The sequence below is a fragment of the Myxine glutinosa genome, chromosome 9 (assembly GCF_964187855.1).
Source record: "Myxine glutinosa chromosome 9, kmMyxGlut1.1, whole genome shotgun sequence".
Classification (NCBI taxonomy): Eukaryota; Metazoa; Chordata; class Myxini; order Myxiniformes; family Myxinidae; genus Myxine; species Myxine glutinosa.
In genome coordinates this window covers 82,517,369-82,540,055 of record NC_136269.1, presented here as the reverse complement: position 1 = coordinate 82,540,055, position 22,687 = coordinate 82,517,369, and the positions used below count along the sequence as shown (strand labels likewise).

At 45.1% G+C, this 22,687-nt stretch overlaps 1 long non-coding RNA gene across 1 annotated transcript in view; it reads left to right on the top strand.

The window, feature by feature from the left end:
• The window catches only part of LOC137417298 (uncharacterized), a 54,694-nt gene extending 36,207 nt beyond the window's left edge, over positions 1-18,487 (top strand). Inside the window, exon 3 of the long non-coding RNA XR_010982412.2 lies at positions 17,894-18,487. This is a non-coding gene — a long non-coding RNA (uncharacterized LOC137417298). The remainder of the gene's footprint in view (positions 1-17,893) is intronic.
• Positions 18,488-22,687: the final 4,200 nt, after the last annotated feature.

Sequence of the window (22,687 nt, the reverse complement as noted above, 5' to 3'; positions counted from 1 at the left end):
GCCTACCGAGCTCACCTGCTCCTCACCCTAACCTAACTAACTGGGGAAGGCCCTCTCGCACTCTCACCCCCTCAGTGCCCTCTCTGGCACGGGCTGCCCGATCCACACCCGGGATCCTCAGGCACCCACTGACACTAACGGCTCCCAGAGCCCACCTGCGGCCTCACCTGGCCGACATCTAACAGTGGCGGAGTGCCCAACCATTCACACTCATACTAACAGGCCACACGACCAGCCAATTTCACCACACCAATGCACCCATCGACAATACCATTCTGCATCCGCACCACAAATGCCAATATCCAACCACAATTTACCTATACCTTCTAACTATTCTTTAAACTACCCTCCCCGGGTACTCGTGAAAAGGGGTCCACTCTTCCCCCATCCACACCTTCGCACCATGCACACCACTCCGTACCACTTACTCCAACTCTCTCCACACCACTCATTTCAATACTCCATGTATTCCACACACCTGTACTTGCACACCTGTGCTCTCATACTTGGTGCCGCCTGCACCCTTCTCTCCCCCAAGCGCATTCGCGCTGATCCACAACACTCACTACTCACCATGACACTCATCCGCAATGCTCTCTCATTCATCACTTGTACACTCACACACACCTCGGAGCATTGCCTCACCGATGCCTCATTTGAAGCTGCTCACCAGCACTTCCATTCACACTGCATCATCTACTCTGTCTACTCCCTTCTAAAACTCGCGCTCCTCCGTCTTCCCTTACACTCAGCGCTCCCACGTCATTATCAAACACTAAGCTACTACGTCCCCTCTACAGGTATCCTTGTCACTAACTAACCTTAACGTTACCTAATGTCATCTTCGCTAGATCCCTGCACATAATATCCTAACCCACCCGGGCTAGTTTTCACTGCCATACACCCCATAAGTCTATAGCGCATTTGCCCCCACTTCGTGAGGGATGACAGAGTTGCCATCCCACCACATCGGGCATCTCCCACTACCAATTTTGCACATCAAATTTCAACAAATCAAAAATTTGCCAATCACTACCCATCATCTGCCAATCATTACTGCCAATCCTCTGCCAATCATCAAATTTTGTTTTTCTAATTTCGGGGCCAAAACACTATCCTCGTCATTACAGTCTACTTCCTAGATCCTCTCGGTGCGCCAATTCACTTCTAAAGCTCGGCTTCGTACAGCCAAGCCATGAATGCGGGTTGTTTGGTGCCAGCGGCTGGATACGTCCCGCATTCGGTGCAGGGAAGGAATTTTACCCGGGCCGAGGTCCCACGCACCATCTCGGCACGGAGCCATCCCATGGCCCGATCTCGACCTGCCGGAATGCCTCAACAAAAGGTGGTCGCCATGACGACCCTTCCTATCGGGCTGCCCGCTCCGCCTAGTGGAGCACGGACGCGGCCGTTCAAAGCGAGGCCCAGCGTGGATCGCGTACGGCGGTCCTTTCGAACCCGCCGTGGCTCGGATCCCCGCTGGTTCTCGCGGCACGCGAAGCCCGGCATGCACCGAGGGCCCGATTCGGCTAAAAGTCGCTCTAACCGCTAACCCGTTTACCGTCGATGCCTCACCTGCATGCTTACACGCATACGCTACCCCTTTCTTGCTCATACATCCAGCCGTTTCCCTGCTCTTGGTCATTGCACCTTCTCTTCCACACCCAGGTACACTCATTCCACTCACAGACTTGGTCACACACCTGACCACCGAACACCTTGGCACACATTCGTCGCTCGCACACCTCACCAACACACCTCTTCGCGCCCCCTTAAGTTCTTCCTCTAACTCCACCTTATTTTTTTCTATGTGCTCCCGCACCTCCCGCTCTTTAACCTCCATCACCTCTACCACCTTGTTCATTTTCCTCGTCAGGTCCTCATGTACCGTCTGACACTCTTTTTTAATTACCCCTACGTCCTTTTTCATCTCCTTCTGTGTCGATTTTAAACCCTCTATTACCGCTGTGTTCTTCTTTACCTGGTCCCCCAACTCCTTTTGTCCCACTGTCAGTTGTTCTACTCCCAGCGTCAACTCCTCTATACCACCTTGCAATTTTACAGTCCCATTTCTCACCTCCTTCTCCATGCGCTCCTTACAGTGCCTCACCTCCTCGCGCACTCCTCCGACCTCCTCACTCACACCTCTTCTGATCTCCTCTCCCATCACTTGCATCTCCTGCCCAGATGCCACCCTCATCTGCTCCATTTCCTCCCTGTGAGCATCCTATTTAGTTTCTACCCCCATTCTGACCCCCTCTATCTGCTGCCCCATTTGTTTAACTTCCCTTTCCGCTTGGTACCTCATGTCCCTCAATTTGCCTTCCATACTGTTTTCTAACCCCTCTAACCCCTTTTTCATCCCTTCCATTTGATTCTCCTGAACGGCCATTCTGTTTTCTGCCCCCATTAACCCCTCCTGTATTTCCCCTAATCTATTGTCTAATCCCTCTATTCTACTCCCTAACCCTCCAATCTGGGCCCCCATCCTTTGTTCTAACCGTTGGCTATTGGCCCCCATGTCCTCCCTCAATTTCTCGCTATTGGACCCCATGTCCTCCCTCAATTTCTCGCTATTGGACCCCATGTCCTCCCTCAATTTCTTGCTATTGGACCCCATTACCCCCATTTGGCCCTCCAATCGCTCACCCTGAGCATCCATCCGGTTCCCCATTACCCCCATTTGGCCCTCCAATCGCTCACCCTGAGCATCCATCCGGTTCCCCATTACCCCCATTTGGCCCTCCAATCGCTCACCCAATCGCTCCCTATCAGTCCTCATCTCGTCCTTCTGCAGGTTGAGGGACGCCTGCATTTGTACCATAAATTGCTCCATGAGGGCCTGCATTTGGGCCATCCCTCCCACTTGTGCAGCGGGTGCGGCCGCCGTAGCCATGTGCGAGGCGCCATTTTGCGCGCCCGTAACCTCGTGCGCGAGGACGCCATTTTGCGAACCTGCCACCCTCACTGCTTCGCTCTCCTCATGTCCCTCAATTTGGTCCTGGATCGACCCTGCCTCACTCTCCTCTACCGGAACCCAGCCGTCTTGATATGCCATAGCGCGACTTTCAAAATTCGGGTTTTTATTTTAAAACAAAACAAATTTCACCGTTAATAATTTCGAGCGCGTGAAGCGCGCTTCGGGTCCAATCCCACTTCCCGACACCAATTGTTACGGACACGGCTTAAGATGTTGCTTGACCGAGCGGAATGGCCGCCGTGTTCGCACAGTTTACCCGATTACCCCCAACTCACCCGATTCTACTCGAACGTTGGCCAAATCGCGCTACGCTAAATCAATGATGGAAAGGACACAACGACTGGGATAAATGAAACGACGCAAGGGGTACAGTTCTCAAGACCTCCGGAGGAGGATATAATTAGTGGTGGAGAAAAGGGGTAGATTACAAGGTAATGAGGTAAAGACACAGAAGAGATAGGCACTTAGACACAATCTTATCTATCCCAGACAGACCACAGACAAATGGAACAAGACTGACTTACACAGGGATTGATGGCAGGGAAGGACAGGCAGTCGATAGCACAAGGTGCACCTTGGCTCAGGGACAGGATAAGGCACGGTCCAGTCCAGAGATGCGGGGAGGTGTCACAGCGCTCGGAGGTGGCGTCCTTCTCTCTCCAAGCTCAGCTCGCATCTGACGTCACCTCCCTCTTCCTGCGCATGCTCAGCGGGGAGTGACACGCCCTCGGCTCGTTGGCTCCACCCCAGATGGGATCGGTCCGCCGCTTCTATTGGGTGCGGGGGTTACCGGGCTCCGCCCTTGACGAGGAGCTGACAGCGAGCCCCTACTTGGTAACCCCGTCGAGCACATGTGCGATGGCGGCTCGTTGGAAAGGCCTGGCGCCCTCCCAACACCCCCCACCAACCAAGCCGGAGTGAGGACGCACACTCCCCGCGCCGCCGCCGCTGTTGTTGTTGTTGTTGTTGTTGTTGTTGTTGTTGCTGAACCGTGAGGAAGGGCTGCGGGGAGGTATTGGGAGGTCCTAAACTTCCTAACGGTGCCATACAATCACATTCTGGTGCAACGAAGAGTCAGAATTAATGGAAACGAGTCCTTAACTGACATAGACTAAGAATAACTAGCAAGATGTCCTATAGTTGTCTACGTGAGATGCGGTGGACCTGGATGCGACATTTAATGGGGGAAATAGGGGGAGGTCGGGTCTACAGAGTGTTGTTTACAGAAAATGGGACTAGGGAATGGGGGATTGGGGATAGTTGGGAAGTATGGAGGAAATAGGGGAATATTTACAAGCGGATATGGATGGATGCCAATCCCATATCCGCAACAATATATACAGGGTGCTTCAAAAAAATGTTAACACTTCTGAGATATATAGTCCCATATAAGTGTTAACATGTTTGAAGCACCCTATACACTGTAGAGTATACTGTATATATATATATATATATATATATATATATATATATATATATATATATATATATATATATATATATATATATATATATATATATATACTCAGAGGCAAAAGTTATTGTGACATGGAATTTTTTCATTGGTAATCTTGTGAATGAATTTTTAGATTTGAACCAGAGAAAGGGTGTGTTAAAATGGTCGAAGAAACGCAACCAAGCAGTTGCTGTTCGAATTGCACGAAATTTTCAAGAAGCATGACATATTCGAGAAAAATGGCCAGCAATGTTCACTTTAAAAGGCCAGACAACCAGACGCTTATCATTTCCACTCAATGCAGTCTTAAGAAGTGCAGAAGTCAGAAAAACACCTCTATTCATCGTTCTGGAACAAGTTCGACATGCCACGCCTCGGGGAAAATGACAAATGGAGAGCTATAGGTATGCTTCAGTCTGGTACCTTGCAGCGTGACGTTGCTCGTCGATTCAACGTCCATAGAAACACCATTTGGCACAGCTTCACCGAGCTGACGGCAGGACACGTGTCTACAGGTGCACAGGTGAACGTTACATCAGGCCATGTGTTCTGGAAGGGGATCATTTTGGAGGTGGGGGCGTTATGATCTGGGGTGGGATAACAGCTGCAGCAAGAACGCCAATGATTGTGATTGAGGGGAACTTGAATGCTGTGAGGTACCGAGACGAGATTTTGCAAATGGCCGCTTTACCGTTTTTGCAACAGAACGGCCCTAGAGTGACGTTTCAACACGATAACGCCAGACCACACGTTGCTCGAGTTGTACAGCAATATCTTAATCAGAACAATGTTAATGTGTTAACCAGGCCCGCAAGATCCCCTGATTTGTCACCCATTGAACTCGTCTGGGATGAAATGGAGCGACGTTTACGACGTCATCCGAATCCTCCAACAACGCTGCAGGAACTCCGCCAAATCCTTCCTCGCATATGGAATGATCTTCCCCAGGACTTTCATCGACGTTTAGTGGCCTCAATGAGGCGGAGGTGCCAGGCCTGCATCAATGCACAAGGTGGACACACTCGCGACTGACCGTGTGAACTTGCTTGTGAACCCCCTCTTGTGTTGTGGCTCATTTGCATATGCCATGTGCGCTGTTCTTATGGACTGTTGATCGTTACCACACCTTGAAACATTTGTCTTTCCATGTAATAACATTTCATTCGCGACAGTAAAAGTTTAACACTGATTGTGTTTGTTGTTTGTGTGTCACAATAACTTTTGCCTTTGAGTATATATATATATATATATATATATATATATATATATATATATATATATATATATATATATATATATATATATATATATATATATATATATATATATATATATATATGTATGTATGTATGTATGTATATATATATATATATATATATATATATATATATATATATATATATATATATATTTATTTATATATATATATATATTTATTTATATATATATATATATATATATATATATATATATATATATATATATATATATATATATATATATATATAAAATATACTGTATATATATACAGACTTGGCATTTAATATGGAATATTTTTTTTGTGGGGGTGAACTTACTTTTCAAGATGACTTAGAACCAAAAGTTCATTGGAATTATGTTGAAATTTTTCTAGATTTTGTTAATGTGACCTTTAAAAGAAACAAAAACAACATTTGACATTTCGAAGCAAATAAATTGATCCTTGAAAGTGATGTAAACTGATATCGAACTCAATTCACGGACAGTACTGGGTTAAACTTCTGTACGTTTTCCAGAAGTATCTCTTTATTTTGCACATCAGCAAAAAAAAATTTCAACAAAAACAAAAGCTAAATTATGACTGGGATTACGGACAGTAAAATTACAGTGCAGTGCTTCATGTAACCCCCACAAGCATTGAGGAGAGCACGCACACGTCGAGGCATGTTGTTCACGAGATTTGCCAAGGTTTGGACAGGAATCGCTTGCCATGCAGTGACAATAGTCTGCTGCAATTCACGCACAGAGGCAGGCTGCTGGTCCAAGTTGTCGATTTGACGCGTTATTTCTGCCCACAAGTTCTCGATCGGATTCATACCCGGGGACATGGCAGGCCACTCCATATGCTCTACACCACGGTCAGCAAGAAAGTGTTGGATCATGCGAGCACGATAAGGCCGTGCATTGTCATCTTGGAAGACAAAGTTTCCTCGAAAGGCTGCACGAGCAAATGGAAGCAATGTTTCTTCCAGAATGACCCTGTACTTGAACTGGTTCAGGTTTCCATTCAGAACAACCAGGTCAGTTTTGCCCCCTGCATGGAAAGCATCCAAAACGGTCACCCCACCACCTCCAGCTTGGACTCTTGGCACTATACAATCTTCGTTGTGGGCTTCATGCACTTGTCTGCGCACTCGGACGTGGCCATCTTGACGATAGACCAGATATCTAGACTGGTCACTGAAGGTCACGTGATTCCAGTTTCCTGGCTGCCATTGACGGTGCTCTCTGGCCCACTGCAATCGGCGGTAGCTGTGTTGTCTGGTCAGGCGTGGCTTTCTCAGGGGACGCCTGGCACGATAGCCTGCTTGAACCAGTCGTTGGTTGACTAGCCTTCTGGATACAGGCACATTTGTCAGTTGCTGCCACTCAGCCCTAAGCTGATTAGCTGACTTGGTACGGCCATTGCAGACTAACCGGTGCAGCTGGCGATCATCTCTCCTTGTGGTTCTGCATGGACGTCCTGGCCTCGGTATTGGAGTAGGGACACCCCTCTGAGCATTTCGTTTCAGGATCTTTGACACCTGACCTTGAGTGATGCCATACTGCCGAGCAATAGCACGCTGTTTCATGCCAGAATTTCGTAAAGCCACCACTCCATGACAAACAGCATTGTCAAGTTGACGGACCATCTCCAGAGGAAGGGGCAATAACTTTTGTAGACGTGCAGCAGTTGTTTTCCACTAATACAGAACGCAACAACCCTTATATACCCGATTGTGAAGCCAATCGTCAAATGTACCTGTCCTTACATTTTGTCACGCCACCTGTGATACAATCCTGGTATTGACTTCTTGCTGCTGTCGTGGAAGTGTAGGTGAGACTCAAGACTCCAATGATGTCACAGGTTACAAAATATCACAACTTTATTAACTGGTTGTTCACTTCATTCCAATACCAAATAATACCGTTTAACTCAATGGACCAGGTAACTCTATCCGCATAGTCCCTCTTTCGTGGCTGCAGCGCTGTACTTGTGGTACGCGTTCATTCCGTCGGGCAGGGCTTCTCGTGGCAAGTGCTCCTTGACTCCAAGTCTCTTCTGTTTATATGGGCAAGCTTCAGTTAATCCTCTGTCCGCTGAAATCGTAATCCCTTCTCCGCTGCTTCTAATCCGTTCTCCGCAAACGTTACTCGGTTGCCTCACTGGCACCAGCTCGCTCCCCTCCTGCCGCGAGTTCCATTTACCAAACAATAGGGGGGTGCTCCAGCCTGGGGCTGTGACCAGGTGGACAAGAGATTACCATGTTCGTGCACATTCCTGACATCCATTTACGAAATCGTCTATCTGCTTCGTTACCAGTCCCAATCAATGAGTTACCAGTCCCAATCAATGAGTTACATTTCCACAATTCCCTCATCTTTTTGTTTTTGTTTATATTAACCAAAACATCAATATAAGTAAACAATCAATCACTGCAAGTAAACATCATTACAAGTATAAGTAAATAATCAATATCTACAAGTAAATATCAATACAATTATTCAAACCATAACTTTGGTAATCAAATTCCCTTAGGCATACACCGTCATCCTGCAAGAATCACAAAACATTTCGTTGGTCATTGACTCCTTCCATATTGTTCAATCTATTGCATTTGCATCACAAATATCTTTTCAAAACAACACTTCACCATCTCCAAGATACAACAATTTCACTTCATTTTCAAGTTTTGTAAAGCATCTGCACCATCTGGCAAAAACGTTTGCCTCCACACAAATGTTGACTTTGTTTGAAAGGAAGGGCTGATCACTTGTGTTTGAATCCAGGTATGAAACATTTTCTCCTAATGTCTTCATAGCACCTGCACTACTTCGTGTAGGATTTCGCTGTTGTGGTAACATTGCGGAGTCATAGACTGACCCTGCTCTCCATGTAGCATTCTTGCCACTTTTTGCTGTAAACCATAGTAATTCCTGAACAAGGCCTTCACCCAGTTGTAGTCGACTTGCCTCCTCCCTCATTGTGAGTGGGCAGCAAGTATTGGTGTGACGTTGATTGGCCAGCAAGATGTGGAACAGGGATGCCGGATGCATCCACAATGATGTTGGGACCATGGTGTTCAGGTCATTCATGGTCCATACCAGGAGCGACCAGCAGAATCGTGCACAGCTGTTGTGACAAGGGCACAGCCGTTTTTTGCAGCTCCATGCTGGTTCCCCGGACGTTGGTGAAGTAATAACATATGTCCCCGCATTTCACAGAGGTTGCAGGTAAAATGTCGTTGTCCTGCAACTTCTGATGTGGTGAATGTTCGAAGCCTTCGAACAAGAGTAAGTGATCGCCTTTCTTTCATATGTTGCAGTGTGATCCAGGCAAATGGTCACATAAATTTCCTTGGTGAAGGTAAGCATCCATCTCCAAGTTACATGGGAGAATGTCTTCATCATTCTTTGAGAAAGAGGGTGTATGCCATGTTTAACTTCATTTTTCAGCCACAAATTTTCTTTCTCGAACTTCTTCCCAATTCCGTTAGCACCCCTTTCAAATGTGATCTCGTCTTATCCTTATGCTCAGTCACATCTGAATCTGCTTTCCACACACACTGAATCAGATAGGGTACATCTTACCATGAAATCAGCATAATCATGTATATCTTCCGACAGTTTCACATTCAACAATTTGTTGTTTTTCCTTAACACAAAAAAGTTATATTCATTTATATGCGTCACGCAAATAATATTCAATCAGGTATGTATTTTATTACTAAACTAAGAATAGCATCCACAATTGCTTTCAGGTTAATATAGTTCAAAAATTAACTCATGCAGGTATTTTAGCACTACTCGAAGAAAATAAATTGTATATGATTACAATCACAAACGGGAATATCTAATTCCCAACAACAATTTTCCCAAAGCAACAAATTAAGCATAATGTATTATTACCATAATTCCTCTCCACTGATTCTTTTTCCTTTTTTTTTTTTTTTTTTTTTTTTTCTCTCCCTAACAGTGTGTCACTCGTGGTGATATGAGTTCACTGATATTGTAATTGACACAACTCATAACATTGTCATTATGCCATTTTCTTAATTCTACTGTATTCATTTGCAACATCACTTGATTTAATCTTTTAATCTCAGTATTTATGTTGCCATAAAAGTCTTCCTTTTCTGGTTCCACATTTCTTTCCTCATTTGTCACTTCATGCGTTATCATCGTGTTGTTGGTTGCCTTATTCAGACACACCGTCACTAAGGCTTTCAAGCAAGCCACCACTAAAACAATTGCCAATATAACTACTAAACCAACAAACAAATATTGGAGTATCTTAGCTACCACCCCTCCAAATGTGTTTCCCAACCATGCAAAGGCACCCCCTTTTATATAATCGTGGTATCTTGCTCCCTCTTGTCCCACCTGTAGCCATCTGTAAAACATGTGAGCTACCCCTTGTATATGTTCATACCTATAACATAATTATATGTCAATGACATTCAACATTGTATACCAAACTAACAAGCTTCCTAAAAGGTAAATAAAGAAAATCCCTTAATATGTAACATAAATCAGATTATTTGTCTTACCCTGATCCCCCTATCTCCCGGGGTTGAACTCAATCCCCTGATCATGAGTGTAGTTGTGATACATTTTTCACTCATGTTGTATTAATATCAGCAGGTAATTGTATGTCATGTAGGCAAATAAATGTCACTATCCCAAGTAGGAATATCACATGTTGAAAATGTAATGTTTATCAATGCAAGGGGTGTTAAAATGTAATTCAAATGACTGTAAATCACGACTATCATTTATCTGCCACTGAATGTTCTGCTGGGCTGCTAGGTGCAGCCTCATTTTCTGTGGGATCGTCCACCTTAGCCCCATGTGCTTGTTTGCAATGAGGGGCATGAATCCAACTTTCTATTTTGGGTCCATATTTTTTCCTATTCTTATCAATCTCCTATGGTTTATCATTTCGTTCCAAGATACCGCAACCAAAGGTTTTAACCAAAGCTCTACCAAACTATTTCCAATTTGAACAAAAAATGCCAGTGAAACAATGATTCGAAGAATTAACTTCAAGGGGTCAATAAATTTATTCTATAACCAGATCTAATTTTCCCATCCAATAGTTTGCCTTGCCACATGTCATATTATAACACTTTAATAAACCTTCGAAAAATGTTTCCCATCTCAACAAATTTCCTTTTTTACAAATAGCCATGTGTAACTTACGTATTTAACTACAATTTCCTCTCAATTTGTTTGGCCTAACTGGCCGCAAAAGTGGCTGCCAGCATGCAGTACCGTTTTTTATCTACCAAGGAAGTGCTCGTCCACACAAGACCTCTACCAAAATGTTGTTTGTAAAAACAAATCTGGGATTTCTGATTACATGGATGCACACTCTCAGGATATTTTCAGGCTGCTGTTAACAATCCACTACGATAAATTAATTCCTTTACCCACAATCAAATAATTAGTACAAATTGAGGATATTATCCCTATCACATTCTTTTATAGATTCATGATGTTGGATCTAATTTTTTCCAATAATTTTCCACTGCTGTAAGGAAGAACAATAGCTCTCATAAGTCTTAGTAATATCGTACTTAATTTACCCAGCATCGAATAATTTATTTACTATCCTTTCTCATCTGTTAACCAGTGACTTTGTTTGAACTCCAGAACTGAAAAACTCACAATAGTTCAAACCAGCAAAATTTTCTTTACTATTTTCCCATATCATCTATGCCTAAAACACATCCATACATACAGCACAATTTATATGCTGATAAAATTCAAGTTTATATCTATCTATAATTCCAGTAATCTCTGTCTGTACGTCTGTACGTCTGTACGTTTGTTTGTCTGTGACCGCTGTTTCTCGACAACCACGGGTCCGATATACTTTTAACTTGCCAGGTATATTGCTGGGGACCCGAGGATGTGCCTTTTCAAGGTTTCATATTAATCGGACAATTACTTACCGAGCTATGTCCAAAAAACGATTCAACCAATCAGAGAGCAGCGAACGATCGCGTGTGCCGAACGTGGCGGGCACACTCTGCCTCGGATGGCACATTTGAGAGCGTATTCATTTATTTCACGTTTGCAAACTATGTTGGCGTTAAACTATGTTTTACAACTAATAAAAACGAATTTGCGATTCATTCGCTTTCCTGCGCGTTTGTGCACGCGATGGCGATTTCTTTACCAAACTCCGGAAGCCGTTCGCTTTGGACCAAACCATTGCATGTAAATAGAGGGGGGGGATTGTCACCACTCGCAAGCCGTTCGCTTTGGACCAAACCATTTCATGTAAATAGAGGGGGGGGATATAATTTTAGATATATATATAGTACGGGCATGCCCTAGTATATAAAAATCCATGAGCAGAGTACTCTGGGAAGTCAGTGTAAGACCTCTCCAAAATTTGGCTAATTTTGTACTCCCACATTTTTATGAAGCTCATATCCATAAATAGCTTTGATTCTCATATAAATTCGATCACAATGGAATCCCAAGATTACTCCCAATTTTTACTATTAATGAATAGCTGCTCATAACTCAGCAAATCAAATCTTTATTCTCCATCTCCCATGACAAAAGTGATAATTTTCATAATCAAATTATATTTCTATTTTTTATTTTACGAATTCTCTTGATATGCGATCCCATCCCCATGGAACTATCTATTTTTCAGACAAGGCACACTGTCGGTGTCAACAATCTTGTAAGATTGATACACAAAAACACTAACATTGACACACAAAATACCCACACACACATGCATTATGCGTATTTGTTTGCGTTGGAACCCTTATTTACAGATCCGGATGGGTGTCAACTTTATTTCAATTTCTCAAAATTTGTCCTTCAATTTTATAAGCGCTAATACACAAATGGACCAAAAAGTTTATTCTTAGAAAACCCCTATGATGTCACATTGACATTACCCTTTCAGTTCCCACAATAATTTATCCAAATTTGACTACCCACCCATTTGTATGTCAGTCGACCACTGACCTATCAATCGTGTGGAACAAGAGTCGGAAATTCCCACCTGATCATGATGTGACTCTTGTCACTTGGTTTGCCAAAAAAATTGCAAAGCAATTGTTCCAAACTTTGTAAATTTAAAATTTTGTGCCCAACATAAAAGATCCAATTTCGGCATTTGATCAATTAATTATCAATTTGCTTACAAGCAAAAGAAAAATGAATAATTCTTGCTCCGAAAACTTTTCAGACCCAAGAATCATCGACAGTTATTCATGTTTGTCCAGTAATCTAATTTGTTGAGGCCAATCGTCATTTGGGATTTGTCGCAATGAAGGCCTAATCATTGTCTGAGGTATCGGTCAGCCCTGGTACCCTTGATCTTGGTTTACCCTATGAACTTGTCTTCCTTTTGGTATACGGACATCCTCTTTTCCAATGTCCCATCCGTCCACACTTGAAACACCGGTTTCTGTCGTTGCCTGGTCTGTGCACCTGTGCACTTGTATTGCTGGGCTGCATCTCTACATCCCTGAGTTGCCACTGCAATCTCTCGTTATCTCCTGAAACACGAAAAAATTCTCTGTACCGTCCTTTTTGGGGAGACAACTGGATATCAGATGGGACAACTGTCACTTTCATTCCTAATTTCGAGGGCAGTTGTGCATTTGTCGCCTCCACTGTATCCTGTATCCTTTTTATTTTATGTTCTAGATCCGTTATCCGTTCTTGCTGTTCCCGTTGTCTGGATTCACCATCCCAAAGATGGAATGCAAGCCAGTCTACCGTTAGATTCTGTCTCTTCCTGGCTTTCAATCTTTGTTCCAATCTTTCCAATCGACTTCGCTCAAATGTACCATCTCTTGGAAACTCCTCATCATGTCCCTTTGTCCACAAATACCAATTCTCGACCTGCCTTATAGCTTCGGCACCATAACGGTCGTACATATGATGTGTACAAGTACCTTTTTGTGGAATCTCTGGTTGTCCTTGTGTATTCTTGCAGGCTCAATTTCCCATTCTGCCTTTTATCAAAGTAGCGTTGGATGTGTTGTAGTTTGTTCCTCTAAAGCTTCACTCGTACCTCCAGGAAGGATCTCTCCACCTGTTCAAACGGTGATTTCCAGAGAATCTCTCTCACCTGTGGCTTTTGCACAATCCAATCTCACAGATCAGTATTTGCAGATGAGCCAGAGGGTCAGTATGAAATGGGTGAATCCTCAGGTGTCCGCTCTGTTGAAGGGGAAATCATACAATGGTAACCGCACATATATATCTATATATAAACTCACCACCTTGCTCAATTTTCCAAGGTTGTCTTCACATTGATAATATCTCACAAAGATATTAAAGCTTCTTTCTTGAGACCGCATTTTCATCAATCAAACGATCAATATATTCAATTTAATTTATTCAATTCAATTTATCCAGTTAAATTTATTCAATTAAATTCAATCAATTAGATTCAATCAATCAACAATTCAATCAATTATTCAATTTCAATTAATTCATCAATATTCATCAATAAATCAAATTAATCATTTTGGATGACTCCTTGCATAAGCCCTTTCCCCAATGATGTCAGGACAGGTCCATCCATTGACTGAGATCGAATCTCATCGGTCGTCACCTCTGGTTCATACCTCATGTCAATTGATGAATCACCGTTCTGTCCTAGGGTCATATCTGACATATTTCCCCATTTTGCCTGGTCTCCACAAATTTTCTTTGCAACCACTAAAGGCAACTCATCCTTCATTCATGAGACAGCCAACATGGATGGCAGATATTAAAGTTCATTGGGAAAAATATCTCATCATTTTTCTTTTAATAGTACCCAAAATCTCTTGGCAATATAAATTTCGTAAAACTCCTGAAATAAGACTGTAAAATTCCTTCAATCATGCTAAATTTTGAAACTCCATCGCTTGTAACACCCAATTTATCCCATAGGGCTTGAAAGTTCTTTCCCAAGTTCATGCAATCATTCTGCATTTGAACCCTATGATATCATTCATAATAATCATCATGATTTTATAGTCATGGTCCTATCATAATCATCTATTTAAAACGAACATTTCCTTTATCACCACAGCTATGTGGTATAATCAACAATAGAATAAAACTGTACATAGCAACAGGCTACCTCATGGCCACTTAGTATACCTATTGACAATAAGTCATAACAATATCGAATAATCATTGAACAATTAAAAAATCGCTTCCACTGCTCCAGCCGCAGCATTCGTCATTTTGTCTGCTCATCCGCGTGACCAAAACGAAATAAAGGGAGCTCAACCATTACACAGCGCTTTTTTTAATGGCGCATGCCATAGGAACTCAACGCATTTTCGACTCGGCCAGAAAAACGAGCAAATTTTGCAGGATGTTAACTGGAATTAGCCGTGAAAATATATACAAAATACACAAAAATACACACCCACAAAAATAAACAACAAAACCCAAACAAACCCAAGGTCGACCATCTTACACAGTAAATTACATCATTTCAGCATCGTATTGATTGCTGAAATATTCCAGGGTTTATACACACCTTAAAAGAGGTATGCGTGGTGTTGCCCCCTCCCACGTTTATTCCAGGGTTTATACACACCTTAAAAGAGGTATGCGTGGTGTTGCCCCCTCCCACTTTTAATTCCTCATTAAATTCCTCATTAAATTACTCATTAAATTACTCATTAAATTACTCATTAAATTACTCATTAAATTACTCATTAAATTACTCATTAAATTACTCATTAAATTAACTTTCATAGTTTCAGCATTGTATTGATTGCTGAAATATTCCAGGGTTTATACACACCTTAAAAGAGGTATGCGTGGTGTTGCCCCCTCCCACGTTTATTCCAGGGTTTATACACACCTTAAAAGAGGTCTGCGTGGTGTTGCCCCCTCCCACTTTTAATTAAATTACATCGTTTCAATTAAAAAAACATTGCTTCTACTGCTCCAGCCGCAGCATTCGTCACTTTTTGCTTCAGTGACAATCAGTGAAAGACAATCAGTGACATGGTTCTTTCAACAAAGACATCACCGAAGCGTAAAAGAAACTCACCAGATTGATATACTGAGTTCAGAAAGTAAACCCAATTCAAGAAAGAAAAAAATATTCCATATTAAATGCCAAGTCTGTATATATATATATATATATATATATATATATATATATATATATATATATATATATATATATATATATATATATATATATATACATATACATAGTGGTGCAGAAACCCTGGGCACATTTTGAAGAACGATACCTGCTACAAGCAACGAAATTTATTATTGTGCTTTGGTGCAAAACAAAACATGATTACTCGTTAAACAGTCTAATCAGTCTAATATACATGAAACAGATCAGTTAAAATGTTCAAACTGCACTCTGACACACTCTGACACGCAGTTCTGCATGTTTCAGTCGTTAATGCAGCAGTCTCATTACGGATGAATTGTTTCAAGTCTCTAAGGGTCGTAGGATTCCTCGCATACACTTTGTGTTCGAGGAAACCCCAAAGGAAGATATCACAGGGTGTTGTTAAATCACAAGACCGCGGCGGCCATTCAAATGGACCATGATGGCCAAACTATTTGTCTGTAAAGTTCAAATCATGGGCCTGGCGTAAACTGGCAGCATAATGAGCAGGCGCACCATCATGCATGAACCACATTAGGCCATCATTGAGTGGAAATACATGCTGCTCCAACATTAGAAGGTAATTTGCAGCATTCACATTTTCATCGAAAAATATTGGTCCAACAATGCCTCCAGAATAAATGCCTACCCAGACAGACACACTATACTAGCTTGATGCTGGACATTGTGCTCAACAGTGAATCGTAGGTTGTCTACTGCCTATATCACGCTGTTATGACGATTCACAGTACCAGATAAAGTAAACTTGGATTCATCTGACCACAAGATCCTGTTCTGTAAATCATTGTCCATATCCTTTAACCCAAGCAATGTCTCACATGCCTCAACATGCCTGTCAAAATCATCCTCAAATAGTTGGTGAATTTATCTGGGTATTGTTACGGATTAGTCTCCTCCACCTTTGTTGTTATTATATACTTTGAGGATTTTTAGTTTCAGGTGATATTGTTGTTAGGATTTCTGTGTGAAATGGAGATTACTTTAGTAAAAGGTAAAAATAAATGTTTGTGGAGAAAAAGAAAAACATGGGAAAGAAACCGGAAGAGGTGAGAGGAAAAAGATCGGCAGGGGAAAGAGACAGCCGTGAGTCGCATCGAGGCTGTGACCGGACTTCCTCGATATTGGTCACTAATGAATTGAGGCTTTCCGTGAAAGGGCTTGTCCGTGACATTGTCCTATATTGTGATTGCAATTAAACCTGCATCTCAGGTTTTGGTACCAAGCGTGAACTATTGTTGGCGGGAAAGCAAGCACCTCCATTACAGGCCGATCAGCCATTTCTCCTCAAGGAGGCCATCCGCGTGGTGCATTGTGTTTTGTCATTGGGATTCCCATATCGACATCATCGTGTGGATCGCCGTTGGTTTCCATATCGGCTTCATTCCCATATCGACCTCATCATGTTGATCGCCGTTAGTTTCCATATCGGCTTAATCGTTGGTGAACGTGGAGCGTGGATTGCACTCACGTTTTGGGGGAACGTTACCCCGCGCCGGCATCTGCCGGACCTCTCACCTCGTAACTCCTCGTCTGCAGCCGCACCGATACCTGCCTGTTGTTCTTGCCGGTCTGCACGACTTCGACCTTCACCCAGCGTGGGTATTCGTGCACGGACTTTGGGATTGTTACATTCCACTCATGTTTGGCATATCGTGAGTTTCTTGCTTTGAGAGCATTGGGGAATAATGGTACCATCATATGTATTGTTCATGAGATGCAAGTGATATTTTCATGGTACTTTCTTTAAGAGTGTTATTATTGTGTATGCGAGAGTTCTTAATACAATTACTTATTTTGTTCTACACAATTGCATTGGTGTGGTTTTACCATGGTTTATTAGAACACTCAAAATAACAAATCTTTCTGCTGCGTTCCCTCTCGAGACTCTGATGGGCACCATAATCAGAGTTTGGGGAGGTGACACGTAACAGTATGTATGGTTTCGCATTAAAGTCTTTTAGTATTCTTCAAATCGAAGATCGGCTTATGTTGGTGACGTTTTTTAAGCGATGAGTTGATAATGGTGTGTTACTGTCGAGTTGTTGTTGAATGACCGCTCTGCTTTCCTCAGTTCGAACAGTAAGAGGCCTACCTGGAGTCTATTTTGGAAGAATGCTGCCGGTTTCATCAAACTGCTTGTTTATTCTGCCGATGGTTCTTCTGTATATTGCGTTGGCGCCACACATTCTTTGACAAGTTGTCTGTGAACTTCAGCCGAATTTCCAGGTATAGAATACAAGCGTACAGTGCAAATTTTCTGTCTCACGATATCCTCTGTCATATTAGGGCGTGTAATTCACAATGAACTGAACTAATGCAAAGACAAGCACGTGCAGCACAGTGAGCGAAACTCACCCTGATCCATATTGTAGTGAAATTATACCAAAGTTGAACCCAGGAGAGATACTCGCTTCAGCCACTGAAGGGCGTCTATAAAACCTGGAACATCCGCGACGCTGAGCCACTCCTGTGACATTTACTTTACATGTAGTCTTGAATGGTACGTATATGCTAGACTCGCACATATATACTAGACTCGCTTGCTTTGACTATTATTATCGGTCCTCTCTGTATGATACCAAGATCCTGATATCTATTGCATGATTGTATTTTTACAGGATGATGCCAGAGATCTAATTGAGATTAAACCTACCTATGGGACAAAGTTGTGGACCTGATTGATTTCCACGACACTTAATCTCAATTAAGATCTACGGAAATGGCGGGACACAAGATGATCAATGTACCGACACTCGGCGCTGACCCACAAGCTGAGGATTCGGGCTCGAATCCCCGAACTCGGCGCCGACCCACGAACTACACGCTCGGTGTTCACTCACTGGCTCAAAACGCTGGAGAACCAGTTCGGCGCCCAGGATGCCGTTCCCACTGCTGAAACGAAGCTGTCTGTGCTACAGACCAAAGTCGACCACCACGTCTACAGGAGCATCGCACGATGTACGACGTACGATGCCGCCGTGGCAGAGCTAAAGCGACTTTACATTAAGAAATAGAGCGTGGTGTACAACAGGCATCTGCTCGCCACGCGGCGTCAACAGCCAACCGAGTCGATCGATCGCTTCGCTCAGGAGCTGCGGCACCTCCTCGCGGACAGCACTCAAGAGGTACGGACACACGAGCAAGTCCAGGACGATCTTGCCCGAGACGTTTTCGTCTCTGGGATCAGCTCTACAAACCTGAGACTCAGGCTCTTGGAGACAGCTGACCTGACGTTCGCGAAGGCCCTACGGTTGGCCAACGTTTACACTGAGGCCCGGGAACAATCCACCGCTTATGACCATGCACGGGTCGTCGCGGGGACTTCTCAACTTGCGCGACCGGAGAGGGCTACCGCCGAGGATACGGGTGCAGGCTCGACTACGGCCGAACCCCTGGCCGCTCCCGAGGTGGACTCTGATTCCGGCCTGGCAGCAGCTACAGCAGCCAGGCCCAGGCCTGACCGGAACGCGACGTGTTACTTCTGTGGCAACCGACAGCATCCCAGGTCAGCGTGTCTGGCTCAGGAAGCCATATGCCATTTGTGTTCTACAAAAGGACACTTTGCTAAAGTCTGCAAGAAGGCCACGCGGGGCACACGAGCACGCGCGACCTTGAATGGGCTTATCGCCGAGCCAATGGACCGAGCACAGAGCGGGGTGCCTCACCCGGCCTTGATGAGCTGTCCTCCTCCTCGCGGGCCCCTGGCTGCACGCACGTCCTTGGTGAGATACACCGGGCCGCCGAAACAAATGGCGCGAACGCGACCGGCCGCGGAGCGACCGACCTTGACTGGCGTTCGAACGCCTTCCTCAAACAAACAAAAAGTTCCGGCTTTGAAAGCTCCTCCTGTTGTGCATGCGCATGCGCCATTTGACGGCAGTTCGGACGAACTACACGCTCTTGATCGAGCACATGAAAGTACAATTGACTGCGATCTTTCGCACGTGACACGAGCGCCATCTGACGGCAGCTCATACGAACTACACACTCTTGATCGAGCACATGAAAGTACAATTGACTGCGATCTTTCGCATGTGACACGAGCGCCATCTGACGGCGGCTCGTACGAACTACATGCTCTTGGTCCAGCACGATCAACTATGCGTTTGGCACGGGGGCCCTCCGGAGGCTCCTCAAACGACCGGAAAACTGCAGCCGGTGTGGGATCCATGCGCGAGGCGCGATCTTCTCGCTCGCACGGCGCAATACCTGCCGGATCTTCTGGCCTTGATCAGGCCATTATCCCGCTCTTGGTCGAAGGCATTTTTGCGCGGGCCCTAGTCGACACAGGATCTACGGATAGTTTCATCGATCAGCGGCTGGTGCGTCAACATGGGTGGCCGGTCATCGGGACTACACGACGGATCTTCATGGCCTCCCAGGGACTTCGGCTCAGCACGAAGGGGGAATGTCGATTGAAACTTGTGAACAAAGGGATGCATGTTTTCCGATGTACATCTCATGGTCTTGCCTGCCTTATGTGCTGACATCCTGTTAGGACACGATTTTCTTAAGCGACATGGATGTTTGGAAATTGAATTCGGTGGGACGGACACGCTTGCTGTGTGTGCACTCGCGAAAATGGTAATTGAGCCTCTTTCGCTGTTCCCCAACCTGACCACTGACTGCGCTCCTGTAGCGGTAAAATCGCGGCGCTACTCACGAGCGGATGCGCAATTCATTGTGGAAGAAACGGCCCAACTCTTAAAGGACGGTGTTATCGAACCTAGCCGGTCGCCGTGGCCGGCCCAGGTCTTAGTGGTGCGAAGTGAGGCCCATCGCCGGCGCATGGTAATCGACTACTCACAGATGGTTAATCACTTTACACAGCTGGACGCCTACCCCTTACCGGGGATGGACGCGCTAGTATGACTGGTGGCCCAGTACTCCGTCTACAGCACTCTCGATCTGTGTAGTGCGTATCATCAGATCCGCATCTCCAGGGCTGATCGCATCTACACCGCCTTTGAATCAGGTCAAAGGTTATACCAGTTCACCCGATTACCTTTTGGGGTGACGAACGGGGTCGCCTGTTTTCAGAGGGCTATGGACGACCTCGTTACTAAGGAGAACTTGACAGATGTCTTTGTCTATCTGGACAATCTTACGGTTTGTGGGTATGACCAGGAGCATCACGATGCGAATCTGAAGCGCTTCCTCGAGGTCGCGCATAGGTATCGCCGAACCATGAATGAGGCTAAGTGTCGTTACTCTCAACGCACGATAGATCTTCTGGGGTACACCGTGACCCATGGCTCAGTCTCTCCGGGTAAGGAGCGTCTGCAACCTTTGCTCGATATGGCCCCGCCCGGTGATCGAGCTTCGCTGAAGCGTGCTCTCGGGCTGTTCGCACACTATTTGAAGTGGGTGCAAAATTTCTCCGCGAAGCTCCGCCCCCTCGTGGCCTGCGACACGTTCCCCATGAGCCCGGCAGCCTTGGCGGCCTTCGGGGGCCTTAAGGCCGACATCGCTGGCGCTGCTGTGGCGACGATCGACGAGAGCGAATCTTTCGTCTTAGAAAGTGATGCCTCGGATCATGCGATAGCGGCGACTCTCTCCCAAGGGGGGCGCCCTGTGGCTTTCTTTTCGTGGACTCTCACCTCCGCTGAGTGGAGGCATTCGTCTGTCGAAAAGGAAGCGTACGCGATCGTCGGATCGATTCGGCGATGGCGACCGTACTTACTCGGACGATGCTTCCAAATCATCACGGACCAACAAAGCGTTGCATTCATGTACGACACCTTACATGCTCAACGTATTAAGAATGAGAAAATCACTCGCTGGCATATCGAACTCGCCGACTTCTGCTACACCATCAAATACCGCCCGGGGAAGGATAACCTGGTCGCCGACGCCCTATCGAGGCCGGCTACGCGCGCGGGGATCGTAACTTTGGAGGGGCTGCGCACTTTGCACGACACTATGTGTCATCCAGGGGTGGCGCGTTTCGCTCATTTTGTGCGTAGTGGTAATCTGCCGTACTCGATTGAAGACATCCGCCGGATCTGCCGTGACTGCGCTATATGTGCGGAACTCAAACCGCGTTTTTACAACCCTCCCATGGGGACACTGGTTATGGCTATTAGACCGTGGGAGAGATTGGTAATGGATTTCAAAGGACCGCTGCCGGGGTCGAGCAACTCTCGTTATCTGCTCACTATCGTTGATGAGTACTCGCGATTCCCTTTTGCTTACACGTGCGGGGATATGACGGCTGCCACGGTCATACGGTGCCTGCAGAATTTGTTTTCTATGTTTGGGTATCCGGCCTACGTGCATACCGATCGGGGTGCGGTGTTCCTCTCGCAGGAGGTGAGAGGTTATTTGCTCCAAAATAATGTTGCTTCGAGTTACACCACACCGTACAGACCCCAGGCGAATGGGCAGATCGAACGCTTCAATGGGATTATGTGGAGGGCCGTCATGCTAAGCCTCCGGACCCTCGGCCGGGGTCTCGATAAATGGGCTTGGTCGCTACCTGCGGCTCTGAACTCGATCCGTTCTCTCCTATGTACGGCCACCAACCAGACTCCTCACGAAAGACTGTTCCACCACCCTAGAAGCTCGGGTAGTATCCGATTTTACCCAGCTGGCTCGCTGAGCCGGGGCCAGCTTATCTCAAACGAGCGGTGCGCACGAGCAAGTACGACCCCTTTGTGGATAAGGTGCAGGTACTCCAGGCTAATCCCGAGCATGCTCGTGTGCTGACGGCAGATGGACGCGAGTCCACTGTCTCCGTACGCCATCTCACCCCTTGTGGGGTCATCGACCCTTATAGGGATATCGACGAACCGATCTACGAGTCTATGGACTCTACCGAAGCTTCCTCTATGGAACCTTTGCCATCACCTCTGTCATCACCTAC